At 51.9% G+C, this 21,635-nt stretch overlaps 1 protein-coding gene across 1 annotated transcript in view; it reads left to right on the forward strand.

Annotated features, from left to right (window-relative positions):
* The first annotated feature begins 2,889 nt into the window (after positions 1 to 2,889).
* Positions 2,890 to 21,635, forward strand: part of LOC141129392 (uncharacterized) — a 39,580-nt gene continuing 20,834 nt past the window's right edge. Inside the window, exon 1 of the mRNA XM_073617406.1 lies at positions 2,890 to 3,187. The gene's annotated coding sequence lies outside the window, so the exon portion shown is untranslated. The remainder of the gene's footprint in view (positions 3,188 to 21,635) is intronic.

The following is a 21,635-nucleotide window of genomic DNA, read 5'->3' on the forward strand; positions in this document are numbered from 1 at the left end:
AAAAATGTTAAAAATGACAAGAGACAGTTTTTGACAATTCCTTTATTTAAATGCTTCTTCTATCTTCCTTCATCGTCTTCATCTTCTGGTTCTTCTGGCTCTTCTGGTTCTTCCTCCGGCGTTCTCGTCCAGCATCTCCTCCGCGGCGTCTTCTATCTTCTTCTCCTCGGGCCGCTCCGCACCCATGGCATGGGGGGAGGCTCCCGCTCTTCTCTTCATCTTCTTCTTCATCCTCTTCTCTTCTTCCTTCTTCTCTTCTTCATTTTCTTCCCCGGGCCACTCCGCATCCATGCTGGCATGGAGGGAAGCTCCCGCTGTGTGACGGCGTCTCCTCGTCTGACGGTTCTTAAATAACGGGGGGGGCGGGGCCACCCGGTGACCCCGCCCCCTCTGACGCACGGGACATGACGGGACTTCCCTGTGGCAGTCCCCGTGACGTCACAGGGAAGTCCTGTCAAGTCACCGTGCGTCAGAGGGGGGCGGGGTCACCGGGTGGCCCCGCCCCCCGTTATTTAAGAACCGTCAGACGAGGAGACGCCGTCATACAGCGGGAGCTTCCCTCCATGCCAACATGGATGCGGAGTGGCCCGGGGAAGAAAATGAAGAAGAGAAGAAGGAAGAAGAGAAGAGGATGAAGAAGAAGATGAAGAGAAGAGCGGGAGCCTCCCCCCATGCCATGGGTGCGGAGCGGCCCGAGGAGAAGAAGATAGAAGACGCCGCGGAGGAGATGCTGGACGAGAACGCCGGAGGAAGAACCAGAAGAGCCAGAAGAACCAGAAGATGAAGACGATGAAGGAAGATAGAAGAAGCATTTAAATAAAGGAATTGTCAAAAACTGTCTCTTGTCATTTTTAACATTTTTGACAGTTTTTTAGTGAAATGGTAGGGGTAAGTACCCCCTTACCATTTCACACAGGGGGGGGGCGGGATCTGGGGGTCCCCTTGTTAAAGGGGGCTTCCAGATTCCGATAAGTTCCCCGCCCACAGACCCTCACAACCACCGGCCAGGGTTGTGGGGATGAGGCCCTTGTCCTCATCAACATGGGGACAAGGTGTTTTGGGGGGCTACCCCAAAGCACCCTCCCAATGTTGAGGGCATGTGGCCTGGTACGGTTCAGGAGGGGAGGGGCTGCACTCTCGTCCCCCCCTCTTTTCCTGCGGCCTGCCAGGTTGCGTGCTCGGATAAGGGTCTGGTATGGATTTTTGGGGGGACCCCACGCCGTTTTTTTTTTTTTTTTGGCGCGGGGTTCCCCTTAAAATCCATACCAGACCCTCAGGTCTGGTATGGAATTTAGGGGGTACCCCACATCATTTTTTTTTTACATTTTGGCTGGGGTTCCTCTTAATATCCATACCAGACCTGAAGGGCCTGGTATGGGATTTAGGGGGACTCCCACGTCATTTTTCTTTAAATTTTGGTTCGGGGTTCCCCTTTGGGGAATTCCCATGCCGTTTTTATCAATGAACTTCTATGTGTATTGTCGGCAATGCAATAGCCGCGGGTAGTTTTAAGTTGAATTTTGCCTTTGAAATGTCATTTTGCTGTCAGACTGTTCTAAACACAGGAAACATGCGCCCCTTTACAGGCACACTATAGACACCCCCCAGCTTAGAATTTTAAAGGGATATTACACTTTTATTGTTTGACTTTAAGCATTATTAAAATCACTGCTCCCGAAAAAACGGCCGTTTTTAAAACTTTTTTTGCATTGATCCATGTCCCCTGGGGCAGGACCCGGGTCCCCAAACACTTTTTATGACAATAACTTACGGTCTCTGTGGCAGTTTCGTCAGGAGATCACTTTTAGCGGCAGCGGGAGAGGGCCCCCCCTCTTGCCGCGATCCGGTGCCCTTCGCTGCTTCGGCAGCAGAGGAGGCGATCGCGTCTTGTCTCCTGCCTGGGTATGGAGACGAGTGAGGGGAAGATGGCCGCCACCCATCTCCATATCACTGCAGGGCGGAAGTGACGTCAAAACATCACTTCCGCCCAAAGCTCTTAAAGGGACATTTTTTATTTTAAATGACAGGTTTTTTTTAATTGTATTTTAGTGTAAATGTGAGATCTGATGTCTTTTTGACCCCCAGATCTCATATATAAGAGGACCTGTAACGCTTTTTTCTATTACAAGAAGGGATGTTTACATTCCTTGTAATAGGAATAACAGTGACACCAATTTTTTTTTTTTTTTTTTTTTAAAAAGCTAAAATAAGCAAAAAAAAAAAAAAAAAGTAAAATTTTTAAATGTGCCCCGTCCCGCCAAGATCGCGTGCAGAAGCGAACGCATACGTGAGCAGCGCCCGCATATGAAAACGGTGTTCAAACCACACATGTGAGGTATCGCCGCGATCGGTAGAGCGAGAGCAATAATTCTATCCCTAGACCTCCTCTGTACCGCAAAACATGCCACCTGTAGAATTTTTTAAACGTCGCCTATGGAGATTTTTAAGGGTAAAAGTTTGTCGCCATTCCACGAGCTGGGCGCAATTTTGAAGCGTGACATGTTGGGTATCAATTTACTTGGCGCAACATTATCTTTCACAATAAAGAAAAAAATTGGGCTAACTTTACCGTTGTCTTATTTTTTAATTTAAAAAAGTGTATTTTTTTCCAAAAAAAGTGCGCTTGTAAGACCCGCTGCGCAAATACGGTGTGACAGAAAGTATTGCAACGACCGCCATTTTATTCTCTAGGGTGTTAGAAATTAAAAATATATAATGTTTGGGGGTTATAAGTAATTTTCTAGCAAAAAAAAACTGTTTTTAACTTGTAAACAACAAATCTCAGAAAGAGGCTCGGCCCTTAAGTGGTTAATTTGGAACCACCAATCAGTATGAGGATAGGAGTCCAGAAAGTACAAAACCTCCCAAAATATCTTCTTGTATTTCTGTAAATCCCATTAATGATTATTAATAACAGAATGGATCAGTGTGTGCTGCAGACTGCAGTCACTGGAGCTCCACAGGAATCATGTGACCTCCACTTCCTGTAGTGGAGCTCCAGCTGCAGAGATTCACAATAAGGTTCAGTAAAGAAAAAAAAGAATTGGAGTGGAGGCCACATGCTTCCTGTCTTCCCCTCAGATACAGACAGGAAGTCTCTATGGTAGACAGGAAGTGATGTCAGAAACACACAGGACATTCCATAGGAAGTAGAGAGGAGACGTTGCTGGGTCTGGAGGCAGAGGAGGTAATATGATGATTAACCCCTTCAGGGGTCCTGCATTCTGCACCCCATGTTTTGTGTTCTGCACCCCATGTTTTGTGTTCTGCACCCCATGTTCTGCACCCCATGTCCTGCGTTCTGCACCCCGTGTCCTACATTCTGCACCCCATGTCCTGCACCCCATGTCCTACATTCTGCACCCCATGTCCTACATTCTGCACCCCATGCCCTGCACCCCATGTCCTGCGTTCTGCACCCCATGTCCTGCGTTCTGCACCCCATGTCCTGCGTTCTGCACCCCATGTCCTGCGTTCTGCACCCCATGTCCTGCACCCCATGTCCTGCGTTCTGCACCCCATGTCCTGCACCCCATGTCCTGCACCCCATGTCCTACATTCTGCACCCCATGTCCTGCACCCCATGTCCTGCGTTCTGCACCCCATGTCCTGCACCCCATGTCCTGCACCCCATGTCCTACATTCTGCACCCCATGCCCTGCACCCCATGTCCTGCGTTCTGCACCCCATGTCCTGCGTTCTGCACCCCATGTCCTGCGTTCTGCACCCCATGTCCTGCGTTCTGCACCCCATGTCCTGCACCCCATGTCCTACATTCTGCACCCCATGTCCTGCGTTCTGCACCCCATGTCCTGCACCCCATGTCCTGCACCCCATGTCCTACATTCTGCACCCCATGTCCTGCACCCCATGTCCTGCGTTCTGCACCCCATGTCCTGCGTTCTGCACCCCATGTCCTGCGTTCTGCACCCCGTGTCCTGCGTTCTGCACCTCATGTCCTGTGTTCTGCACCTCATGTCCTATATTCTGCACCCCATGTCCTATATTCTGCACCCCATGTCCTACATTCTGCACCCCATGTCCTGCGTTCTGCACCCCGTGTCCTGTGTTCTGCACCTCATGTCCTGTGTTCTGCACCCCATGTCCTATATTCTGCACCCCATGTCCTATATTCTGCACCCCATGTTCTGTGTTCTGCACCCCATGTCCTATATTCTGCACCCCATGTCCTGCGTTCTGCACCCCATGTCCTGTGTTCTGCACCCCATGTCCTGTGTTCTGCACCCCATGTCCTGTGTTCTGCACCCCATGTCCTGTGTTCTGCACCCCATGTCCTATATTCTGCACCCCATGTCCTGCGTTCTGCACCCCATGTCCTGTGTTCTGCACCCCATGTCCTATATTCTGCACCCCATGTCCTATATTCTGCACCCCATGTCCTGCGTTCTGTACCCCATGTCCTGCACCCCATGTCCTATATTCTGCACCCCATGTCCTACATTCTGCTCCCCATGTCCTGCGTTCTGCACCCCCATGTCCTACATTCTGCACCCCATGTCCTACATTCTGCTCCCCATGTCCTGCGTTCTGCACCCCATGTCCTGCGTTCTGCACCCCATGTCCTGCGTTCTGCACCCCATGTCCTGCACCCCATGTCCTACATTCTGCACCCCGTGTCCTGCGTTCTGCACCCCATGTCCTGCACCCCATGTCCTACATTCTGCACCCCATGTCCTGCACCCCATGTCCTACATTCTGCACCCCATGCCCTGCACCCCATGCCCTGCACCCCATGTCCTGCAACCCATGTCCTGCGTTCTGCACCCCATGTCCTGCACCCCATGTCCTGCGTTCTGCACCCCATGTCCTGCGTTCTGCACCCCCATATCCTGCACCCCATGTCCTGCATTCTGCACCCCATGTCCTATATTCTGCACCCCATGTCCTGCGTTCTGCACCCCCATATCCTGCACCCCATGTCCTGCATTCTGCACCCCATGTCCTATATTCTGCACCCCATGTCCTGCAACCCATGTCCTGCGTTCTGCACCCCATGTCCTGCACCCCATGTCCTATATTCTGCACCCCATGTCCTACATTCTGCTCCCCATGTCCTGCGTTCTGCACCCCATGTCCTGCGTTCTGCACCCCATGTCCTGCACCCCATGTCCTACATTCTGCACCCCATGTCCTGCGTTCTGCACCCCATGTCCTGCACCCCATGTCCTACATTCTGCACCCCATGTCCTACATTCTGCACCCCATGTCCTGCACCCCATGTCCTACATTCTGCACCCCATGCCCTGCACCCCATGCCCTGCACCCCATGTCCTGCAACCCATGTCCTGCATTCTGCACCCCATGTCCTGCACCCCATGTCCTGCGTTCTGCACCCCATGTCCTGCGTTCTGCACCCCCATATCCTGCACCCCATGTCCTGCATTCTGCACCCCATGTCCTATATTCTGCACCCCATGTCCTACATTCTGCACCCCATGTCCTGCGTTCTGCACCCCATGTCCTGCGTTCTGCACCCCATGTCCTGCGTTCTGCACCCCATGTCCTGCACCCCATGTCCTACGTTCTGCACCCCATGTCCTGCACCCCATGTCCTACATTCTGCACCCCATGTCCTACATTCTGCACCCCATGTCCTACATTCTGCACCCCATGTCCTATATTCTGCACCCCATGTCCTGCGTTCTGCACCCCCATGTCCTACATTCTGCACCCCATGTCCTGCGTTCTGCTCCCCATGTCCTGCGTTCTGCACCCCATGTCCTGCACCCCATGTCCTGCGTTCTGCACCCCATGTCCTGCGTTCTGCACCCCATGTCCTACATTCTGCACCCCATGTCCTACATTCTGCACCCCATGTCCTGCACCCCATGTCCTACATTCTGCACCCCATGCCCTGCACCCCATGCCCTGCACCCCATGTCCTGCAACCCATGTCCTGCGTTCTGCACCCCATGTCCTGCACCCCATGTCCTGCGTTCTGCACCCCATGTCCTGCGTTCTGCACCCCCATATCCTGCACCCCATGTCCTGCATTCTGCACCCCATGTCCTATATTCTGCACCCCATGTCCTACATTCTGCTCCCCATGTCCTGCATTCTGCACCCCATGTCCTATATTCTGCACCCCATGTCCTACATTCTGCTCCCCATGTCCTGCGTTCTGCTCCCCATGTCCTGCGTTCTGCACCCCGTGTCCTACATTCTGCACCCCATGTCCTACATTCTGCACCCCATGCCCTGCACCCCATGTCCTGCGTTCTGCACCCCATGTCCTACATTCTGCACCCCATGCCCTGCACCCCATGTCCTGCGTTCTGCACCCCGTGTCCTACATTCTGCACCCCATGTCCTGCACCCCATGTCCTACATTCTGCACCCCATGTCCTACATTCTGCACCCCATGCCCTGCACCCCATGTCCTACATTCTGCACCCCATGTCCTGCGTTCTGCACCCCATGTCCTGCGTTCTGCACCCCATGTCCTGCACCCCATGTCCTACATTCTGCACCCCATGTCCTGCGTTCTGCACCCCATGTCCTGTGTCCTGCACCCCATGTCCTGCACCCCATGTCCTACATTCTGCACCCCATGCCCTGCACCCCATGTCCTGCGTTCTGCACCCCATGTCCTGCACCCCATGTCCTGCGTTCTGCACCCCATGTCCTGCGTTCTGCACCCCATGTCCTGCGTTCTGCACCCCGTGTCCTGCGTTCTGCACCCCGTGTCCTGCGTTCTGCACCCCGTGTCCTGCGTTCTGCACCTCATGTCCTATATTCTGCACCCCATGTCCTATATTCTGCACCCCATGTTCTGTGTTCTGCACCCCATGTCCTATATTCTGCACCCCATGTCCTGCGTTCTGCACCCCATGTCCTGTGTTCTGCACCCCATGTCCTGCGTTCTGCACCCCATGTCCTGCGTTCTGCACCCCATGTCCTGCGTTCTGCACCCCATGTCCTGTGTTCTGCACCCCATGTCCTGTGTTCTGCACCCCATGTCCTATATTCTGCACCCCATGTCCTGCGTTCTGCACCCCATGTCCTATATTCTGCACCCCATGTCCTGCGTTCTGCACCCCATGTCCTGCGTTCTGTACCCCATGTCCTGCACCCCATGTCCTATATTCTGCACCCCATGTCCTACATTCTGCTCCCCATGTCCTGCGTTCTGCACCCCCATGTCCTACATTCTGCACCCCATGTCCTACATTCTGCTCCCCATGTCCTGCGTTCTGCACCCCATGTCCTGCGTTCTGCACCCCATGTCCTGCGTTCTGCACCCCATGTCCTACATTCTGCACCCCGTGTCCTGCGTTCTGCACCCCATGTCCTGCACTCCATGTCCTACATTCTGCACCCCATGTCCTACATTCTGCACCCCATGTCCTGCACCCCATGTCCTACATTCTGCACCCCATGCCCTGCACCCCATGCCCTGCACCCCATGTCCTGCAACCCATGTCCTGCGTTCTGCACCCCATGTCCTGCGTTCTGCACCCCCATATCCTGCACCCCATGTCCTGCATTCTGCACCCCATGTCCTATATTCTGCACCCCATGTCCTGCGTTCTGCACCCCCATATCCTGCACCCCATGTCCTATATTCTGCACCCCATGTCCTACATTCTGCTCCCCATGTCCTGCGTTCTGCACCCCCATGTCCTACATTCTGCTCCCCATGTCCTGCGTTCTGCACCCCATGTCCTGCGTTCTGCACCCCATGTCCTGCGTTCTGCACCCCATGTCCTGCACCCCATGTCCTACATTCTGCACCCTGTGTCCTGCGTTCTGCACCCCATGTCCTGCACCCCATGTCCTACATTCTGCACCCCATGCCCTGCACCCCATGTCCTGCAACCCATGTCCTGCGTTCTGCACCCCATGTCCTGCACCCCATGTCCTGCGTTCTGCACCCCATGTCCTGCGTTCTGCACCCCCATATCCTGCACCCCATGTCCTGCATTCTGCACCCCATGTCCTATATTCTGCACCCCATGTCCTGCGTTCTGCACCCCCATATCCTGCACCCCATGTCCTGCATTCTGCACCCCATGTCCTATATTCTGCACCCCATGTCCTGCAACCCATGTCCTGCGTTCTGCACCCCATGTCCTGCACCCCATGTCCTATATTCTGCACCCCATGTCCTACATTCTGCTCCCCATGTCCTGCGTTCTGCACCCCATGTCCTGCGTTCTGCACCCCATGTCCTGCACCCCATGTCCTACATTCTGCACCCCGTGTCCTGCGTTCTGCACCCCATGTCCTGCACCCCATGTCCTACATTCTGCACCCCATGTCCTACATTCTGCACCCCATGTCCTGCACCCCATGTCCTACATTCTGCACCCCATGCCCTGCACCCCATGCCCTGCACCCCATGCCCTGCAACCCATGTCCTGCATTCTGCACCCCATGTCCTGCACCCCATGTCCTGCGTTCTGCACCCCATGTCCTGCGTTCTGCACCCCCATATCCTGCACCCCATGTCCTGCATTCTGCACCCCATGTCCTATATTCTGCACCCCATGTCCTACATTCTGCTCCCCATGTCCTGCATTCTGCACCCCATGTCCTATATCCTGCACCCCATGTCCTGCATTCTGCACCCCATGTCCTATATTCTGCACCCCATGTCCTACATTCTGCACCCCATGTCCTGCGTTCTGCACCCCATGTCCTGCGTTCTGCACCCCATGTCCTGCGTTCTGCACCCCATGTCCTGCACCCCATGTCCTACGTTCTGCACCCCATGTCCTGCACCCCATGTCCTACATTCTGCACCCCATGTCCTACATTCTGCACCCCATGTCCTATATTCTGCACCCCATGTCCTGCGTTCTGCACCCCCATGTCCTACATTCTGCACCCCATGTCCTACATTCTGCTCCCCATGTCCTGCGTTCTGCTCCCCATGTCCTGCGTTCTGCACCCCATGTCCTGCACCCCATGTCCTACATTCTGCACCCCATGTCCTGCGTTCTGCACCCCATGTCCTGCACCCCATGTCCTACATTCTGCACCCCATGTCCTACATTCTGCACCCCATGTCCTGCACCCCATGTCCTACATTCTGCACCCCATGCCCTGCACCCCATGCCCTGCACCCCATGTCCTGCAACCCATGTCCTGCGTTCTGCACCCCATGTCCTGCACCCCATGTCCTGCGTTCTGCACCCCATGTCCTGCGTTCTGCACCCCCATATCCTGCACCCCATGTCCTGCATTCTGCACCCCATGTCCTACATTCTGCACCCCATGTCCTACATTCTGCTCCCCATGTCCTGCGTTCTGCTCCCCATGTCCTGCGTTCTGCACCCCGTGTCCTACATTCTGCACCCCATGTCCTGCACCCCATGTCCTACATTCTGCACCCCATGTCCTACATTCTGCACCCCATGCCCTGCACCCCATGTCCTGCGTTCTGCACCCCGTGTCCTACATTCTGCACCCCATGTCCTGCACCCCATGTCCTACATTCTGCACCCCATGTCCTACATTCTGCACCCCATGCCCTGCACCCCATGTCCTGCGTTCTGCACCCCATGTCCTGCGTTCTGCACCCCATGTCCTGCGTTCTGCACCCCATGTCCTGCGTTCTGCACCCCATGTCCTGCGTCCTGCACCCCATGTCCTGCACCCCATGTCCTACATTCTGCACCCCATGCCCTGCACCCCATGTCCTGCGTTCTGCACCCCATGTCCTGCACCCCATGTCCTGCGTTCTGCACCCCATGTCCTGCGTTCTGCACCCCATGTCCTACATTCTGCACCCCATGTCCTGCGTTCTGCACCCCGTGTCCTGCGTTCTGCACCTCATGTCCTGTGTTCTGCACCCCATGTCCTATATTCTGCACCCCATGTCCTATATTCTGCACCCCATGTTCTGTGTTCTGCACCCCATGTCCTATATTCTGCACCCCATGTCCTGCGTTCTGCACCCCATGTCCTGCGTTCTGCACCCCATGTCCTGCGTTCTGCACCCCATGTCCTGTGTTCTGCACCCCATGTCCTATATTCTGCACCCCATGTCCTGCGTTCTGCACCCCATGTCCTGTGTTCTGCACCCCATGTCCTATATTCTGCACCCCATGTCCTGCGTTCTGCACCCCATGTCCTGCGTTCTGTACCCCATGTCCTGCACCCCATGTCCTATATTCTGCACCCCATGTCCTACATTCTGCTCCCCATGTCCTGCGTTCTGCACCCCCATGTCCTACATTCTGCTCCCCATGTCCTACATTCTGCTCCCCATGTCCTGCGTTCTGCACCCCATGTCCTGCGTTCTGCACCCCATGTCCTGCGTTCTGCACCCCATGTCCTGCACCCCATGTCCTACATTCTGCACCCCGTGTCCTGCGTTCTGCACCCCATGTCCTGCACCCCATGTCCTACATTCTGCACCCCATGTCCTACATTCTGCACCCCATGTCCTGCACCCCATGTCCTACATTCTGCACCCCATGCCCTGCACCCCATGCCCTGCACCCCATGTCCTGCAACCCATGTCCTGCGTTCTGCACCCCATGTCCTGCACCCCATGTCCTGCGTTCTGCACCCCATGTCCTGCGTTCTGCACCCCCATATCCTGCACCCCATGTCCTGCATTCTGCACCCCATGTCCTATATTCTGCACCCCATGTCCTGCGTTCTGCACCCCCATATCCTGCACCCCATGTCCTGCATTCTGCACCCCATGTCCTATATTCTGCACCCCATGTCCTGCAACCCATGTCCTGCGTTCTGCACCCCATGTCCTGCACCCCATGTCCTATATTCTGCACCCCATGTCCTACATTCTGCTCCCCATGTCCTGCGTTCTGCACCCCATGTCCTGCGTTCTGCACCCCATGTCCTGCACCCCATGTCCTACATTCTGCACCCCATGTCCTGCGTTCTGCACCCCATGTCCTGCACCCCATGTCCTACATTCTGCACCCCATGTCCTACATTCTGCACCCCATGTCCTGCACCCCATGTCCTACATTCTGCACCCCATGCCCTGCACCCCATGCCCTGCACCCCATGTCCTGCAACCCATGTCCTGCATTCTGCACCCCATGTCCTGCACCCCATGTCCTGCGTTCTGCACCCCATGTCCTGCGTTCTGCACCCCCATATCCTGCACCCCATGTCCTGCATTCTGCACCCCATGTCCTACATTCTGCACCCCATGTCCTGCTCCCCATGTCCTGCGTTCTGCACCCCATGTCCTGCGTTCTGCACCCCCATATCCTGCACCCCATGTCCTGCGTTCTGCACCCCATGTCCTGCGTTCTGCACCCCATGTCCTGCGTTCTGCACCCCATGTCCTGCACCCCATGTCCTACGTTCTGCACCCCATGTCCTGCACCCCATGTCCTACATTCTGCACCCCATGTCCTACATTCTGCACCCCATGTCCTATATTCTGCACCCCATGTCCTGCGTTCTGCACCCCCATGTCCTACATTCTGCACCCCATGTCCTGCCTTCTGCTCCCCATGTCCTGCGTTCTGCTCCCCATGTCCTGCGTTCTGCACCCCATGTCCTGCACCCCATGTCCTACATTCTGCACCCCATGTCCTGCGTTCTGCACCCCATGTCCTGCACCCCATGTCCTACATTCTGCACCCCATGTCCTACATTCTGCACCTCATGTCCTGCACCCCATGTCCTACATTCTGCACCCCATGCCCTGCACCCCATGCCCTGCACCCCATGTCCTGCAACCCATGTCCTGCGTTCTGCACCCCATGTCCTGCACCCCATGTCCTGCGTTCTGCACCCCATGTCCTGCGTTCTGCACCCCCATATCCTGCACCCCATGTCCTGCATTCTGCACCCCATGTCCTATATTCTGCACCCCATGTCCTACATTCTGCTCCCCATGTCCTGCGTTCTGCTCCCCATGTCCTGCGTTCTGCTCCCCATGTCCTGCGTTCTGCACCCCATGTCCTACATTCTGCACCCCATGTCCTGCGTTCTGCACCCCATGTCCTGCGTTCTGCACCCCATGTCCTACATTCTGCACCCCATGTCCTGCGTTCTGCACCCCATGTCCTGCGTTCTGCACCCCATGTCCTGCGTTCTGCACCCCATGTCCTGCGCTCTGCAACCCATGTCCTGTGTTCTGCACCCCATGTCCTGCACCCCATGTCCTGCGTTCTGCACCCCATGTCCTGTGTCCTGCACCCCATGTCCTGCACCCCATGTCCTGCACCCCATGTCCTACATTCTGCACCCCATGTCCTGCGTTCTGCACCCCATGTCCTGCGTTCTGCACCCCATGTCCTGGATCCTGAGGGTCCTGAGGTGACCTTCACCTTTTTCTGGTACCTTGTAGCCCATGTGCTGCATTCTACACACTGCACCCTTCCCCTGCACCCCATGTCCTGCATTCTGCACCCTGAACCACATATCCTGCACCCTTCTCCTGCACCTTGTACCCCAATGTTCTACATTCTGCACCACATGTGCTGCACCCTTCTACTGCATCCCATGTCCTGCAGTGACCTGCAGCCTTCTCTGGTACCCTGTACCCCATGTCCTGCATTCTGCACCGCATGTCCTGCACACTTCTCCTGCACCCTGCTCCCCATGTCCTGCATTCTGCACACTGTATCCTTCCCCTGCACCCCTTTTCCTGCATCCCATGTCCAAGGGGGCCTACACCCTTCTCTAGTACCCTGTACCCCATGTCCTGCATTCTACACACTGTACCTTTCCCCTGCACCCCATGTCCTGCATTCTGCTCCCTTCTCCTGCATCCCATGTGCTGCAGTGGCCTACACCCTTCTCTGGTACCCTGCACCCAATGGGGGGAACCTCTGGGGGAGTCAAGGATGGAGAAGGATCTGTGTTTTAAAAGCTCCATGTTTGCTGGCTGCAGCTGTCGGAGGGACACAAGAGCAAAAAGGGGCATGTAAGAGGATTGGTGACACAGGCATTCCCTTGGCACATTTACTAAAAGCATCAGGCTGAGCATTAATAGCAGTGGCAGTTGCTGGACTATTTGCTCAAGCAGTGGGTGCAATTTCTTCTGGTAGTACCTCTGCATTTGTGCACCGGGCTATGGTCAGAAGGGGGGGTAGAAACACCCCAAAAGAGGGCTCAAGGGGGACTCCTTCAAGCTCAAAAAAGCCTAAACTCATCTCTACAATAGCATCCTCCCCCAGAGATATCTGAAGTGGCTGGTCAGAGTGAGCCACCGGGGCCATCAGGTGTTGCAACTGTTTCCAACACTGCAGCCCCTGTCTATGTTACTGAAAAAATTTTTTCCTCCACCATATTAGGATTGGAGCAGAGGTTAGCGGCTTTAATCTCATCCCAGAGTGGATCTAAGCCCAATAGGTCCCCTTCCATTACCCAGGACCCTCAAACTGAGGAACCAGGGGCGGGAGATGATTAGGGATGAGCTTCGAGTTCGAGTCGAATTCATGCTCGATTTGAACATCGGCTGTTCGCCGAACAGCGAACAATTTGGGATGGTCGCGGCAAATTCGAAAGCCGTGGAACACCTTTTAAAAGTCTATGGGAGAAATCAAAAGTGCTAATTTTAAAGGCTAATATGCAAGTTATTGTCATAAAAAGTGTTTGGGGACCCGGGTCCTGCCCCAGGGGACATGGATCAATGCAAAAAAAGTTTTAAAAACGGACGTTTTTTCGGGAGCAGTGATTTTAATAATGCTTAAAGTGAAACAATAAAAGTGTAATATCCCTTTAAATTTCATACCTGGGGGGTGTCTATAGTATGCCTGTAAAGGGGCGCATGTTTCCCGTGTTTAGAACAGTCTGACAGCAAAATGATATTTCAAAGGAAAAAAAGTCATTTAAAACTAATTGCGGCAATTAATGACCCTTCAGGTCTAGTATGGATTTTTGGGGGGAACCCACACCAATTTTTTTTTTCTATTTTGGCGCGGGGTCCCCCCAAAAATCCATACCAGACCCTTATCGGAGCATGCAACCTGGCAGGCCGCAGGAAAAGAGGGGGGGACGAGAGAGCGCCCCCCCTCCTGAACCGTACCAGGCCACATGCCCTCAACATTGGGAGGGTGCTTTGGGGTAGCCCCCCAAAGCACCTTGTCCCCATGTTGGTGAGGACAAGGGCCTCATCCACACAACCCTTGGTCGGTGGTTGTGGGGGTCTGCGGGCGGGGGGGCTTATTGGAATCTGGAAGCCCCCTTTAACAAGGGGACCCCCAGATCCTGGCCCCCCCTGTGTGAAATGGTAAGGGGGTACAAAAGTACCCCTACCATTTCACAAAAAATTTTAAAAATGACAAGAGACAGTTTTTGACAATTCCTTTATTTTAAGTCTTCTTTTTTCCATCTTCTTTCTTATATCTTCTTTCTTCTATCTTCCTTTGGTTTCTTCCTCCATCTTCTTCTTCCTCTGATCCTCTGCTTCTTGCTCTGGTGTTCTCGTCCGGCATCTTCCTCTGCGTCATCTTCTTCCCCTCTTCTTCTTGGGCCGCTCCGCATCCATAATGGGAGGCTCCCTCTGTGTGACGCTTCTCGTCTTCTGACGGTTCTTAAATAATGGAGGGCGGGGCCACCCGTTCACCCTGCCTCCTCTGACGCATGGGGACTTGACGGGGACTTCCCTGTGGCATTCCCCGTGATGTCAGAGGGGGCGGGGTCACCCGTTACATAACGGGTGTCCCCCTCTGACGTCAGGAGAATGCCACAGGGAAGTCCCCATCAAGTCCCTGTGCGTCAGAGGGGGGCAGGGTCACCGGGTGGCCCCTGCCCTCCGTTTTTTAAGAACCGTCAGAAGACGAGAAGCATCACACAGCGGGAGCCTCCCATCATGGATGCGGAGCGGCCCGAGAAGAAGAAGAAGGGAAGAAGATGCCGGACGAGAACACCGGAGCAAGAAGCAGAGGATCGGAGGAAGAAGAAGATGGAGCAAGAAACCGAAGGAAGATAGAAGAAAGAAGATGGAAAAGAAAAAGACTTTAAATAAAGGAATTGTCAAAAACTGTCTCTTGTCATTTTTAACATGTTTGACACTTTTTTTGTGAAATGGTAGGAGTACTTTTGTACCCCCTTACCATTTCACACAGGGGGGGCCAGGATCTGGGGGTCCGCTTGTTAAAGGGGGCTTCCAGATTCCGATAAGCCCCCCCGCCCGCAGACCCCCACAACCACCGACCAAGGGTTGTGGGGATGAGGCCCTTGTCCTCATCAACATGGGGACAAGGTGCTTTGGGGGGCTACCCCAAAGCACCCTCCCAATGTTAAGGGCATGTGGCCTGGTACGGTTCGGGGGGGGGCACTCTCTTGTCCCCCCTCTTTTCCTGCGGCCTGCCAAGTTGCGTGCTCGGATAAGGGTCTGGTATGGATTTTTGGGGGGACCCCACGCCAATTTTTTTTTAAATTTTGGCGCAGGATTCCCCTTAAAATCCATACCAGACCTGAAGGGTCTGGTATGAATTTTGAGGGGGACCCCTATGTCATTTTTTAAAAATTTTGGGGCGGGGTTCCCCTTAATATCCATACCAGACCTGAAGGGCCTGGTATGGAATTTAGGGGGACCCCCCACGCCAGTTTTTTTTTAAATTTTGGTTCGGGGTTCCCCTGTGGGGAATTCCCATGCAGTTTTTATCAATGAACTTTTATGTGTATTGTCGGACCGGCAATTCATTAATAGCCGCGGTAGTTTTAAATGATTTTTTTTCCTTTGAAATGTCATTTTGCTGTCAGACTGTTCTAAACACGGGAAACATGCGCCCCTTTACAGGCATACTATAGACACCCCCCAGCTACGAAATTTAAAGGAATATTATACTTTTAGTGTTTCACTTTAAGCATTATTAAAATCACTGCTCCCGAAAAAACGGCCGTTTTTAATTGATACATGTCCCCTGGGGCAGGACCCGGGTCCCCAAACCCTTTTTAGGACAATACCATGCATATAAGCCTTTAAAATGAGCACTTTTGATTTCGAACGTTCGAGTCCCATAGACTTCAATGGGGTTCTAACGTTCGTGCGAAGTTTTGATCTGTTCGCAAGTTCTAGTGCGAACCAAATTGGGGGGTGTTCGGCTCATCACTAGAGATGATGAATTTTTCTCAGGGGACCAGGAAGAGGCTGATGACTCCTCTTCTGAGGGGTCAAATGCGGAAGGATCAGGTTCACAATCTGAAAGATTGATGGTACATTGATGCTCCACATTTAGGCTACCCTTAACTGATTCGGTTGATAAGCCTACTTCTTGTTTGGGTTCGCTAAAGCCTCCTCAAGCTGTGCATGCCTTTCCTGTCCACTTATTGCTGGAAAAACATATGTATTCTGAGTGGGATCACCCAGATAAGCATTTTTATCCTCCTAAAAAGTTTTTAACACTTTATCCTATGGAGGAAAAGTTTATTAAAAAATGGGAGATACCAGCAATTGACGCTGCTATATCCTCTGTGAATAAAAGTTTGACTTGTCCGGTAGACAATGCTCAAATGCTTAGGGATCCAACGGATAAGGAGATGGAATTCCTATTAAAGAACACTTTTTCTCTGGCAGGTTCAGTGACTCAGCCTGCGCTGGCAGCAATTGGTGTATGTCAATCCTTAAGAGACCAGTTTAAACAGGTGCTCAAGGTTATTCCTGATCAGCAGGCCCAGGATTTGGCCGAGCTACCAGGGGCGTTATGCTTTTCAATAGACGCTATGAGAGATTCTATTCTCCAAGCCTCACGCCTTACGCTTGGGCTGGTGCTTATGTGTAGAACACTATGGTTGAAAAATTGGTCAGCCGAAAATCTTTGGGGGCGTGGCCTGCTGCGGACCAGGATGGCTGCCTGAAGTCCGAGCTCCGCTCCACGGCCTGGTAACCAGCAACCCCAAGCTACCATCCTTCCCGCTGCTCACACCACAACAGCGGGGAAGGATCGGGGAACCACTCGGGCACACTGATGCAGCGGTACAAGCCGCCAAACCCCCGCCGTCTCACCGACTATTATCCGACGGCCGCCGCCATGCAGAAGGCCCAAGATGGCGCCGATGAAGGAGACGGCGCCCGCTCCAACAACAGCACAGAGGACCTGCAGCCTACCTCCTCAGCGCTCCCTCTCCATGGCACTGTGACCACCTCAAAGGACTGGGACAGCATGGACATTCACCCCCCTCCAGAGGATTCCCCAGGAGGACTGCAACAGGACAGAGGTAAGAGGCTGGCTACCTCCCCTGCACAATCCCCCCAACAAAGAGCCTCATGCAAAGAAGCAGCTGTGGTCCCATGTTGTTGCAGGGACACACAGCGCCCAAAATACTCCCTCCCTGGCTGCTATACCTGTCACTGACAATACAGTGTCTGAAGCTATGCTGAAATCTATGCTTCTTACACTGCAGCAAGATCTGCATAGAGAGCTCCAATTGTCATTATCACAGATGCATGATAAAATAGACTGCCTAGAAGAGCGCACAGACGCTCTAGAAGAAAATCTGCAAGATTACTCTAAGGCACACAACGAATTGTTAGATGCTCATGAGCACCATTCGGAAGAAATTCACCGTATCAAAATGAAACTGGCGGATTTAGAAGACCGCTCTAGGCGGAATAACATCAAATTCCGGGGCATCCCGGAATCGGTTAAACCAAACGAAATAACTCCCTACTTGCAACAGCTTATCTCGGCCCTACTCCCACGCCTCAACGCCCGCGACACTTTAATTGACCGAGCCCACAGAATTGCCAAACCGCCACACCTCCCTGATGATATCCCCAGAGATATCTTGATACGTATACACTTCTTCCATGTGAAGGAACAAGTTCTCTCCACCGCCAGATCCGTGACACCCCTGCCAGCCCCTTACAACAATGTCAAGCTGTTCACTGATCTGTCCCCGGCTACAATGGAGATGCGAAGAGCATTCGCCCCGGTGACTTCCATACTCCAACAAAGAAAAATAACCTACAAATGGGGCTTCCCTACGAAATTGCTGGTCACTCACCAACAAAAGATAGTACCTATTCTCTCCCCGAAGGATGGCTACAAAAAGCTCACCAATTGGGGTTTTCTCCCCATTGCTCCCAGAGAAGCGGAACATGCTACTCCCTCCTACAAGTCATCTGACTCCAGAAATATGGCGAATAAAGCTTCCAAAAAGACCTAACTTTGATACAAGCCCGGATCCCCAGATCTACCTATATCCAGCCTGGGCGCCACATCTATTCCTTTTCCTTACCACCCCTCAGGTTTACAGGTGTGCTAAGCACACGTTTTTTGTCTCTGTTTTTTTTTTTCCTATTTTCTGTCCCTTTTTTCTTGATTACAGCGAAGAGTAATTAGCATTGATTATAAATTTCTCCTAGAATTGTAGACTGTTTGTATTAAGCAACTGGTTTTGGCAATACACTTGTACCATATACGGCATTTAACTATCTAACTGTGTATTCACATCCATCAACAGTAGGTGCGGTCTCTCTCCCTCTGCCCAGGCCCTCATAACTACAATACCAATATGGCACTCTCGATTACCTCCCTCAACGTTAAAGGCCTAAATTCACCATTTAAACGCAACCTCTTATGGAAAGAAGCAATACAACAACGAGCAGACATAATCTGCGCCCAAGAAACACACTTTACTAAGCTCAATCAACCCCAATGTAGTCACAAAAAATATCCCCATTGCTTCTTCGCAAGTGCCCCTAAAAAAAAGAGAGGAGTAATGATTGCCATAAACGCAGCAATAAACTTTAAGCTTCATCACTGTGAAAGTGACGAAGATGGCAGATTCTTAATCCTATCAGCCACATTTGACAACCGCCCTCTCACTATAGTCAACGTTTATGCCCCCAATACAGCACAAAAAAGATTTTACGCCACTCTCTTTGCCAAATTGGCCCCTTACAGATCTTCCCCCCTGGTAATGTGTGGAGACTTTAATGAAGTAATTGACCCTACACTCGATACCTCCAATCCCACGAGAAATAGGCCCTCAGCAATATCAAATATCCTCAAAAAAGAAGACCTTTATGACATATGGAGGTGCATGCACGATGAGGAGAGAGACTACACCTACTTTTCCCCCCCACATCAATCTTACTCCCGTATTGACCTATTTATTACAGATAAACACCTACTACAAGCTATCACTACCTCCACCATAGGCACTATATCATGGTCTGACCATGCTCCAGTCACGATCAAAATAGCATCCCCCTCCCAAACCACTAGACACACGGTCTGGAGACTAAATACCTCCCTTCTCAACAACCCCTCCGTTGAGTCTCAAATACAATCCGAGATCGATAACTACTTCCACCAAAATGTCAATTCTGTAACTGACTGTGCTATTGTTTGGAATGCTCACAAAGCTTGTCTACGGGGTCTTTTCATTAAACTTGGAGCCCAGGCTAAAAAACAACACTCCTCTATAACAGAGTCCCTCCTGAAACAAATTTGATCTCTTGAAACAATAAACAAGAAATCCCCTACTAACACTACCTCCTCAGAACTCAAAAAACTGAGATCCCAACTCAGTAGTCACCTTCACAAAAATTTTGATTACTTTATCAAACGACTACGACTTCAGATATACTCATCGGCCAATAAATCAGGAGCATTTATGGCCAAACAATTCAAAAAACAACTTTCTAATAAAAAAATTTCATTTATCACAAACCCCCAGGGCAAACACCTGACCAACCCACTAGACATTGCCAACGAATTTGGTAATTTCTACACCAAACTTTACAACCTTACGAAAACAGACCCCCATCTCACACCCACCCAAGATGATATAAAGAAATTTTTATCCTCTATCTCTCTCCCCTCGATCTCCCCAGAGCAACTAGACTCTCTCACGACTCCCTTTTCACAGACTGAAATTCAAAAAGTGATAAACAACCTACCCCTACATAAATCACCAGGACCGGACGGACTACCCAACGAATATTATAAACGTTTTGCTCAACCCTTAGTCCCCCACCTATGTGCCATGTACAATCAATTTGCTACTACAGGCATAATCCCTAGGGAATCTCTCGATGCCCTAGTGGTTACCATTCCCAAACCGGGGAAACCCCCAGACAATCCAGCCAACTACAGACCAATCTCACTCCTCAACACAGATACCAAAATCTATGCTAAGCTGTTAGCACAACGCCTTTCCACCATCATCCCCCAGATTATTCATCCCGACCAAGTAGGATTTGTACCCGGCAGACAAGCCTCAGATGGTACTAGACGTTTCATTGACCTTATCCAATGGACGGAGCATACTCGAACGCCTTCTCTCTTCCTATCTTTGGACGCAGAGAAGGCGTTCGATAGGGTATACTGGCCATACATGGAGGCAGTACTCCAAAAATTTGGTCTTTCGGGCACCTTTCTCTCTGCCATACTAGGCCTATACACTCACCCATCTGCACGCATTTGGACGTCAGGAGTTGTCACCAACCCATTCCAAATCACTAATGGCACGAGACAGGGGTGCCCCCTGTCCCCCCTAATTTTTGCCATGATTATGGAGCCCCTAGCACAAATTATTAGATCTGACCCCTCGATTACAGGTATAACAATTGGACAGACCGATCATAAAATCGGTCTGTACGCAGATGATGTGATTATTGCTCTAACTAATCCACTGTTGTCTCTCCCAGCAGTCCAATTAATCCTTGACAAGTTCAGCACAGTATCAATGTACAAACTAAACCACAGTAAATCCCTAATGCTTAACCTAGGCCTTGATTCTCAAACTCTAAATACCATTACCACTAGCTCCCCCTTTGCTTGGGCTTCCAACTCCTCTCTCCCATACTTGGGTATCCAATTAACCTTCCCAAGCCGAATGCTACTAAGAATTAATTTTGAAGACCTCGTGGACAAGCTTACTCAACTAGCAAAGGATCTAGGTAGGGTTCTAGCCTCATGGGCTGGTAGGATAGCTCAGACAAAAATGTATTTACTTCCCCATGTCCTATATTTTTTCCGCACACTGCCTCTTCCTCTAGCGCATAATCAAATAAAAAAAATCCAAGGGATCATCAATGGATTCATTTGGCAACAAAAGAGACCTAGAATAAAAAAAGCTATACTCACAACCCCAGTTCAACATGGAGGACTGGGCGCCCCAGATATTCAAGCCTACCACCGAGCAACTATCCTAGACCAACTGAAAACATGGTGGTCAGACAAACACCACACTACCTGGAAACAAATTGAATCCAACCTACTACCCACGGATACTAAAAACTTCCTAGCCGCATTGTGGCTCAACCCCCACCCCAAAAGATACCCTCTTGATACTATCACATCCTCCACAAGAATTTGGACTTCAGTACTGCAACTCAAGGGAGGGATATCAAAGGACACTCTGACAGCAATACCCACTGAGGCATTACACCTCATCTCCCCGGACTTACCTCTCTCAGAATGGACAAAAGCTGGCATCTCCCATCTAGGTATGCTCTTTTCATCATCAACTATGTTTTCATTTGAGCAATTAATGCAAAAATACGGATTACCCAAACACACGTTTTTTCTCTATCTAAGGATCAGATCTAGCTTATCAAAAATTTCCTGGACAACCGCAGACGATATCTCACTCCCTATACTCAAATTTTACAATATAGCTATACCCAAGACCAAAGGAATCTCCTTTATGTACAAGCTACTCACTAAACCAACTACTAACCATATGGCTTCTTCCGTACAGTACTGGTCCTC

Source organism: Aquarana catesbeiana, linkage group LG01, assembly GCF_042186555.1.
Source record: "Aquarana catesbeiana isolate 2022-GZ linkage group LG01, ASM4218655v1, whole genome shotgun sequence".
Classification (NCBI taxonomy): domain Eukaryota; kingdom Metazoa; phylum Chordata; class Amphibia; order Anura; family Ranidae; genus Aquarana; species Aquarana catesbeiana.